Source organism: Cyprinus carpio, chromosome A14 (assembly GCF_018340385.1).
Source record: "Cyprinus carpio isolate SPL01 chromosome A14, ASM1834038v1, whole genome shotgun sequence".
Lineage (NCBI taxonomy): Eukaryota > Metazoa > Chordata > Actinopteri > Cypriniformes > Cyprinidae > Cyprinus > Cyprinus carpio.
Genome location: NC_056585.1, coordinates 15,761,787 through 15,770,343, shown reverse-complemented (window position 1 = coordinate 15,770,343; position 8,557 = coordinate 15,761,787). Strand labels below are relative to the sequence as shown.

The 8,557-nt window shown below is 37.8% G+C and overlaps 1 pseudogene; it reads left to right on the top strand.

Annotated features, from left to right (window-relative positions):
• The first annotated feature begins 4,155 nt into the window (after nucleotides 1–4,155).
• On the top strand, nucleotides 4,156–8,549 carry LOC109067981 (annotated as a pseudogene).
• Nucleotides 8,550–8,557: the final 8 nt, after the last annotated feature.

The following is an 8,557-nucleotide window of genomic DNA, read 5'->3' as shown; positions in this document are numbered from 1 at the left end:
TTAGTGTTTATTTAATAACTCGTGTGTAGATCTGTGAGCACTGTTTGATTTTGAGTTATAGGGTGAAATGTGTTTGCAGTGATTGTTGATTTTGATGGAAGAGTCGAGGTTTCGTGAATTTAGTTTGAGTATTTGGATTTGTGTTTAAGGTTTTGAAAATGACTTGTGATGGTTGTAAGAAATGTTTTTTAGCACTTTGGAAAAACTGTAACACACATTTTCTGTCATCTGGCAAATGTCTGGACTGTTTGGACGACTCTAAAATAAACTAAAATTTCTTTTAAGCCCTTAAACTTCACGGATGTTACACTTGGGATTAATGCGGTTCATTGCTGGTTAGGATAAAGAGAAAAGACGAGTCAGCACTGATGAAAAATATAGCATGCCTTTTTGTTTTCTGAATAAATTCAGTAAACAAATCTTATAATATGACACCACTCCACTCCATGATGACGGAAATGCCCCCCCCCCCCCGTTTTCTGAGACTCAACTAAAGCCATATTTTTATATCAACAAAAGCAAACCGGTTTAAAAGACGCTGTTTGAATATCAACTTATCAAGGCCTGCTGAATTGCTTTGAGAAGTGTATTTTCCTTCTACAAACTCAGTCTTTGCACTTATAAACCGTGACATCCTCACATCAGCGGTTCAGAAATGCATCAAATGAAGCTAGAAAATGAGGTCAATAATGCATTTACAAGTTTATATAGCTAATACATTTTATGGCATTATTAGTTTATGGGGCCAAAAATTATTTTTAAGCTGCCAATGAGACAATAGAATACTAAAACAAATACTTAATTTATCAAGATTAGAAGGTAACATATTTTGTGTTGTTTGTTTGTTGTACATTAACACTGTATAACTTCCAAATATATTGGGATTCTCATTTATTCAGTCCATTCAATCAGTGAGTTTGTTTCAGCTGCATTATTGTCCTGTAGGCCTATTTATTTATTATTAATTTATTAAATTAATTATTATTCATGTCAAGAAGAAAACTGTACATCAGGTGTATTTTTAATTTTATAAGCCATAGACTAAATAAAATCCGTGTTTACTGGATTAATAAATAATAATACATCCCGACCAAACACTTGTTTCGTGGAGACCAACCGCAGTCACCGCTCCATGGCAAACGGCGCGTGAGCGAGCGAGCGGTGACTGAATGAGTAACCTGAATGATTGAGTGACCTCCGCCCAAGGCTCGTTTGACAGTGCTGAGATGCGCTTACTGATATTTCACCAAGATTCTGGCCAAAAGTTTTAAGACCAGGTAGCCTAGACAAAGGTAAAGATGATGGAAGACGTTTCAAACAGGACACTACACCTTCTCAAGAGCAAACTCAGCGAGTTCGTCTGGGACAGAGAATACTGTGTTTACAGGTAACGTATTTAAGAAACGCCTCTGAATCTATTTTTAGCAGGAACCACTATATTAATCATTAGTAAGTTTGACGAATGTGGTGATAGTGATCTTTGTTGGTGCCGTGAAGGTCCAAGACGGCATTGGAGATTTCCGTCCCAGGTGACTATTTCCCTCGCCCGCAGCATTGGAATCGGCCCTGTTATCTCCAGATGCCACGAGTGATCTCAACTACCTCTTCCGGCCCTGCACCGCACGCGAACCCCCCACCGTTCACCGAACACTCTTCGTCGGAGAAGTGGGCTGGGGTCCCTGCAGTTACTCCACTGCACTCAACAGGACGAACTGTCATCAACAGCAACAATATGAGGTAATTATATAGGCCTACATGTACTAACAATTACTCTCTCTCTCAAATCTCTCAATCTCTCTCTCTCTCGCTCTCTCTCTCTCTCTCTCTCTCTCTCTCTCTCTCTACGTCAAAAAGGGTGAATATGTTCAATAGCTTTCTTTTTTGTAGACAAGACAATATGTGTATACGGAAACTGACTATGAGAAATATTGGTGTAAAAAGTGAAAAATGAACTAACCCCCATTTTCCTTTATGATATTTAATAAAGGAAATTATACCTAAATGTTTCTGAGCAGCAAATCAGCATATTAGCAAATTATTTCTAAAGGATCACAGTGACACTGTTAGACTGCAGTTAATGATGCTGAAATCTCAGCTTTGCCAGTCACAGCAATTACACCATTTTAAAGTATATAAGAATAGAAAAACAGTTATTTTAAATTGTAATAATATTTCACAATATTACAATATTTAACTACATCTTTGATCAAATAAACGCTTGCTTTGCCAACCCTAAACATTGGAACGGTCCCTAAATATAATCGCTGTCTCTTATAGGATCAGATTATAACTGTGGTGTTTGTTTAACATGTTTCTGTTTGTTTTGTTTGTTTGTTTTTTTAACAAAAATCGGCAAAGACACGTTTTGATTGTATTGCCATACTGCATGTGTCGAATTATGATTTTTATTTTACCCCCTCTTCTTTTGTATCAGCTTGACAGATTTCAATCAGCTGTGCTGGACGAAGTGACTCACAGCCCATGGTGAGTATCCAGTAACCAGGGAGGGAAGGGTTAGATTACCTGCAGCTCCCCCCATAATGTATGTATGGTGATATGGGTTTTCACCTGGGCAGGAAATGGGAAGAAGCTTTTTGTCCTCTAGTAATCAATAATGTCAACGCTTGCCACACCAGGCAGAATCAGTCTCAGTTTCACGACAAACAACTGACCGGCGGGAAGCTTGCTTGGAACCACAGCACACATGATGCCTACAGCAAGGAGGAAAAAACAACAGTTCCCACGCTTAACCAGGTGAGATATAAACAAATGATACGCTTCATAGCCTCACTGCTGGGTTGCCAGATTGTTATATTAAGAATAACTGGAATTCGGTGTCTGATTATTGTGTAATCTTGATTTACTTCACTCAACATTCTCTAATTGTGCTTCTCCATATCTGCAGTAAAGACAGGTCAGTGCATACCGAGAAAAACACACCAGAGTGGCATCCTTTTTTATGGATATGGATCAGGTCTGAAATATGATGTGAGGCTTAATATACATGATTCTTGAAGGCTAGTTTGTGATCATTAAACAGTTTCTTATTCATATAACATTTTGTCTAACTCTGTGTAAAAACTTTCACATTAAAATAGCTTTTTTTTGCTTTGCCCCCGCACTGCCATTCATTTCTTGGTTCAGTTTTCTCCATGTTATCAAGTTGGGGGGGCTTTCGGCTCGGCCCGGAAACAATATTATTTTATATGTTCAATACATTATTACATCATCTAATGGTTGGTGTGGGTAGGGTACTAGAAGATTTGATGTCCTTCCAAATTAATGCAAAACATTAGAAAAAAATTAACAACAAAAACTAGTTTTCTTATTCACTTTGCTGTTTACCTCATATCTGTGGTTTAAATTGTCAGGAGCTTGTAAAGTCTCAATATCACAGACATCAGATCTTCTTAACAGGGGTCACTGTAGATTCAGACAGTTGATAGGAACTAGAAAGCAATAATTCTGCAGCTTAAAAGAGGTTTCTAATGTGATCCCTAGGTCTCTATCAGTGGTCAATCCCATTAATAATAGTACCACAGCCCCACTCCAGCCATTACCAGCATCTTGAGACGAACAGACACGACCTTGTTCGCCTGCCATTCTCACTCTTTCATTAAAGTTTTGAGAGTCTCTCTTTTTGGAAAATCTAGCCTGGGTTTGTACAAATGATTAGGTACAACAGTGTATTATTGTCTTTTAGCCAAATGAGTCGTCTAATGAAAATAGAAAAACTGTGGTAACGAACATTGATTATTCAGTAATTGAATTCAATTACATTTTCTGTTTAATCAAACAGTGCAGGTCGGGTTCAAATAATTCATAATCAGAGGTATTTATTTTGCAGAAGCCATGTTTAAGCTATGGGTTATAAAACACAAAATAAAATAAATGTTGACAAAGTATATATATAAAACTAATTCAAAATGGTAATAAAAACTAGGATCTCAGTGATACTAAAGTGAGGTTGACATATCATGCAGAGATGAAATATGGAAAAACTCTTGCCGGGTTTGAAAATGTTTTCAGAAATATGTGGCTATAAATAGCTGTAAATCCTATAGGAGGTTTATGTTTCAAATACAGCAGTGCAGCGCCTCTGTGCACGAGACTCCAGAGCAGTAGAGGGCGCTACACGCTCACTTATGCTTCAGTCCCAACTTTACAAGCGCGTTCCTCTCAGTTATCGGTCCAGGCAAAATAAGACCCTTTTCCCTATAAAACAAATAAAAGAAAATGTCAAATCCGACTCCTGTAGCCAAACCGGGAAACGCAGACAACCCTCGGGTATTCTTTGACGTAGATATCGCTGGTGAAAGAGGTCAGGATCTTTTGTTTTTCTTTTGAAAGAAGCTGAATGACTGCTTGAAAAACTGTTGTGTGTTCTGCCGGTTCTGCCACATGCCTCTAATTGCTCTGAAGAAAGACAGAAATAAATACATGCACTGAACTCAACCACCGGAGACAACGGTTTAGAAAAGCAGAGTGAATTCTCCTATTTGGCATTGCACGGTGTTACTGTCGTGCAGTACATTTTATGTCTCCTTCATATGGGTTAAAATATTAATGTCACATTAATCAAAGTTGAAATCGTTTTGATTAGTTTATCACAGTTGAGTGTACATTTTTTTTTAAACACGAGAAATATTACGTATTTCTTAATTTTTCCCATTTTCTCTAACCAAGATATTTCAGCAATATCCCTACATAATTTGTTTTTTTCAGTAGTAGTATTATTAAATAACAACAAAAATACAAACTACAAAAGGGCAATAAATAAGAGAAAAGATTACAGAGCACACTAGCATTTCTACTCTTCTGATAGTAACTCCTTTGCTAATTAAACAGATTTTAAGTTTTTATTATTGATGTATGTAAAGCAGACTCAATATGGTCAGATTGGCAAGATTTGATTATATGCATATGAAATGTTAAAAAAGGTCATAGGTCACCGTACAAATACAACATCAGTCAAAATATATAATATCTACAGCATAACCAGAGATCATTGAAGTAATCTGATAATTCATTCCTGCTGTTTAAATCTCTTTGCAGTCGGCCGTGTTGTGTTTGAGCTTTTTGCTGATGTGGTCCCTAAAACGGCGGAGAATTTCCGTGCTCTGTGTACCGGTGAGAAAGTGATCGGTAAAAGCACCGGAAAAACCGCTGCACTTCAAGGGCTGTCCATTCCACCGCAGTGAGTATACTATATAATATACTGAAATATGCATTTTTCCCCCCACGTAATGCCAAGCTTTAAACATATTTCATTTCATGCTTGCTAGAGTATAATTTATAAAATTAAAATGAAGTAGCTTTGTTTATTTTTAATAAAAAAAAAAATTAGACACTTATATATTGAGATATTTAAAACTATAACAATTTGCACCTGACATACAACTGGAAGTCCACTTTTTATAAAACAACCTTATTCAGTGATCAATAATATATACATCTAGTGATCCCAAATATATTTATGTATTTCTTTTTGCACCCATCAGTCATCAAGAAATTTATGGTCCAGAGTGGAGATTTTTCGAATCAGAATGGAACCGGAGGAGAGAGCATCTACGGGGACAAGTTTGAAGATGAAAACATTTACTACATGGTACTACAGAGCTGCTTTGCTGTAAAGGATAGTTCGCCCAAAAATAAGAAGACTCATCATTTTCTCACCCTCATGTTGTTCCATGAATTGTGGAAACCACCCTCCCCAGCAGATCCCAAACCTTGTTTGATGCACATATTCACGGACAGAATTATCATTTTTCGGTTAATTTTTCCTTTAATTAATCAAAACCCTCAGTCTGTGTAATTGCTCAGAAATTGATAGGAGATTAAATAAACCAAACACAGCACTTGATCTATCTCCCTGCGGCAATTACTAATTTCCTGGTGTCTGCTCTGAGGAACAAATGAGAAATAGATAAACCTTCTGTTTTCTTGTCAAATGAAGTGGTGCTTTATTTATCCGGTTGTCTTTTGCCCCCCCCCAGCATGACAGAGAGGGGCTGCTCAGCATGGCGAATGCCGGCCCCAACACGAATGGATCACAGTTCTTTATAACCACGGTTCCCACACCACACCTGGACGGCAAACATGTCATCTTTGGCCAGGTGCTGAAGGGAATGGGGAACAAAGGATGACAATCCAGTCAAGGTGACAGCTTAAATACATCATGGCGTTGCAACATCTGCTTTCATGCTTAGAAATATATAGCGACAGAGATCTTAACCAGTCCTGAAGGACAGCTGTTTTCTGAGATCTTTCTTTTACAGGCATTTAGTCACCCTAATCAAGATTTAATAGTCATGAAATGTAGTCCGTCACATGTTCTGCACAGGTGAACTAGCTTAGTGTGATAAATGAAAGGTTTTGAAAGAAGACATTATGTGTGACCATTTCTCTCTCTGATTAGGAAATGGAAGGAGTATTTTCCTTATTCCATTGAGCAACTGAATATTTAGATTGATTGTAACTGTCATATCTGTCTCTCTCTCAGCCCTGCATCATTGCTGAATGTGGCGAGCACAAAGCAGGTGATGACTGGAGCATCGCACCTAATGACGGCTCAGGAGACACATACCCAGACTTCCCAGAGGATTCTGACATGGACTTTAAAGATGTCATTATATTTCTGCATTTCCACTTGCATATATCCTATATATCAACTGCGCCATAAAATGCAGAATCACTTTAACTTAAACACATTTAGAGTTTATGCTCCATAAAGGAAAAAGAAAAGCCTTGGCTTTCTAATAATACTAAAATTCTTTCTAGGCAAACAAAGTCTTGTCTGTAGCAGAGGATGTGAAAAACATTGGGAATAACTTCTTCAAGCCTCAGAACTGGCAGTCAGCTATCAAGAAATATTCAAAAGCTTTCAGGTGAACACTTGTCAAGTCTGCCATTAAGCTCAATTTTTACATTACGCCTGAACCGTGACATTAAAGAGACAGCTTTTCACACTTGATTTCAATTTGTCAAACCCTTTTAAACATGCTGTTATAGCTGAGTTTTCTTTCCTCGAAATGACTCGTCATGATGACATTCCCGTAAGTACCTGTTTGATATGCAAGATTTCTAACTGTGTAATCTAAAGTGAGCGTTGCTGTACAACACGTCTGTATGCATCACTGTAACCCAGCAGTGCCACTGAAGGCTGTTTTGGTCCACAGGTATCTAGAGATTTGCAGCAACACCTTAGACGATGATAGTGCCCAAAAGAAGCTGGAGCCCACAGCCCTGAGCTGCATTCTCAACACGGCCGCCTGCAAACTCAAACTGAAACTCTGGCAAGAAGCTATCGAGAGCTGTGATGAGGTAACATGGGACCTTCTGACATTGAGCTGACTGAACGGTGTCCAGTTGCATCGGGATTAGAGGATATAAGAAGCAAAAGGCCTTGAGTTGGTTTTATAGGGACATACCTTAGATATTCACCACTCTTGAAATAACCTTGTCACAGTTGCTACAATTTATAGATCACAAGATGCACTCTCTCTATTTAGGGACCAGTTGAAATGGATTCAGATTTCTTGAAAGGACCTGTATAAGTGTATTTTCTCCTGTTGATTGTGATGTTTTATTTATTATAATGTTTTTGTTTGTTTTTCCAGGCACTGGAGCTGAACCAGACAAACACAAAAGCGTTGTTCAGGAGAGCTCAGGCCTGGCAGGGACTTAAAGAATTCAACAAGGCCATGGTACCCACACTACATGGACAGAAATACAAATTCATCTCACTCTAAATCAGTTGTTCTCAATCTTTTTCAGTAAAACAAACAGACTAGACTACCTGAGAATTGTGCTCATTGTAGCTAATGAGCCTAAAGGCAGCTGTTAATTCAACATTAGTGCTTTGTCAACTATATATATAGATGCATTTAAATGTCTTACAAAAATATAAAATTGCTTCAGTTAACATGACAGTTTGTTTTTGGGCATTGACTCATCTTTTCTGTTTTTAAACTGAAGGGTGATCTGAAGAAGGCACAGGAGATCGCACCAGATGACAAAGGTTAACCAGCTCTTTACAAATCCTAAATTTGTTTTTTTACATTTTCCTTTCCCTGGTTTCAGCAATTGGAAACGAAATGCTGAAACTGAAGCAGCAAGTGAAGGAAGAGAAAGAGAAAGAAAAGAAGATTTACGCCAAAATGTTTGCATAACAGAAACTGCAGTGACCTCACTCCACACCGACCTACCTGCATATTTTCACTTACTTTGCACCTGTGTCTTAGTGTTTAAATCTAAAGCTGGGTAAAAAGGCTTTGGAGTCTCTAATTTAGGATAAATATGTAATGTGCAGTTTGGAAAGAAAGTCATATCGTCTGCTGCATTAGGAAAGAGTTTGTCTGTCGGTGAAAGGGCAAAGTTTCATTGCCTTTTTAGTGAGCTGATCTTAAGAGGTCTTGTATTGATTGATTACTGTTCAAGAAAGAATAGGCTGACTTTAAAGACTATAATATTTTTTGTTCCTGGGAACTGCTGTTCATTCTATCAACCATTCATGTCATTCACATGAAATAAAACAGTGGATATTTTCAGGGACTTT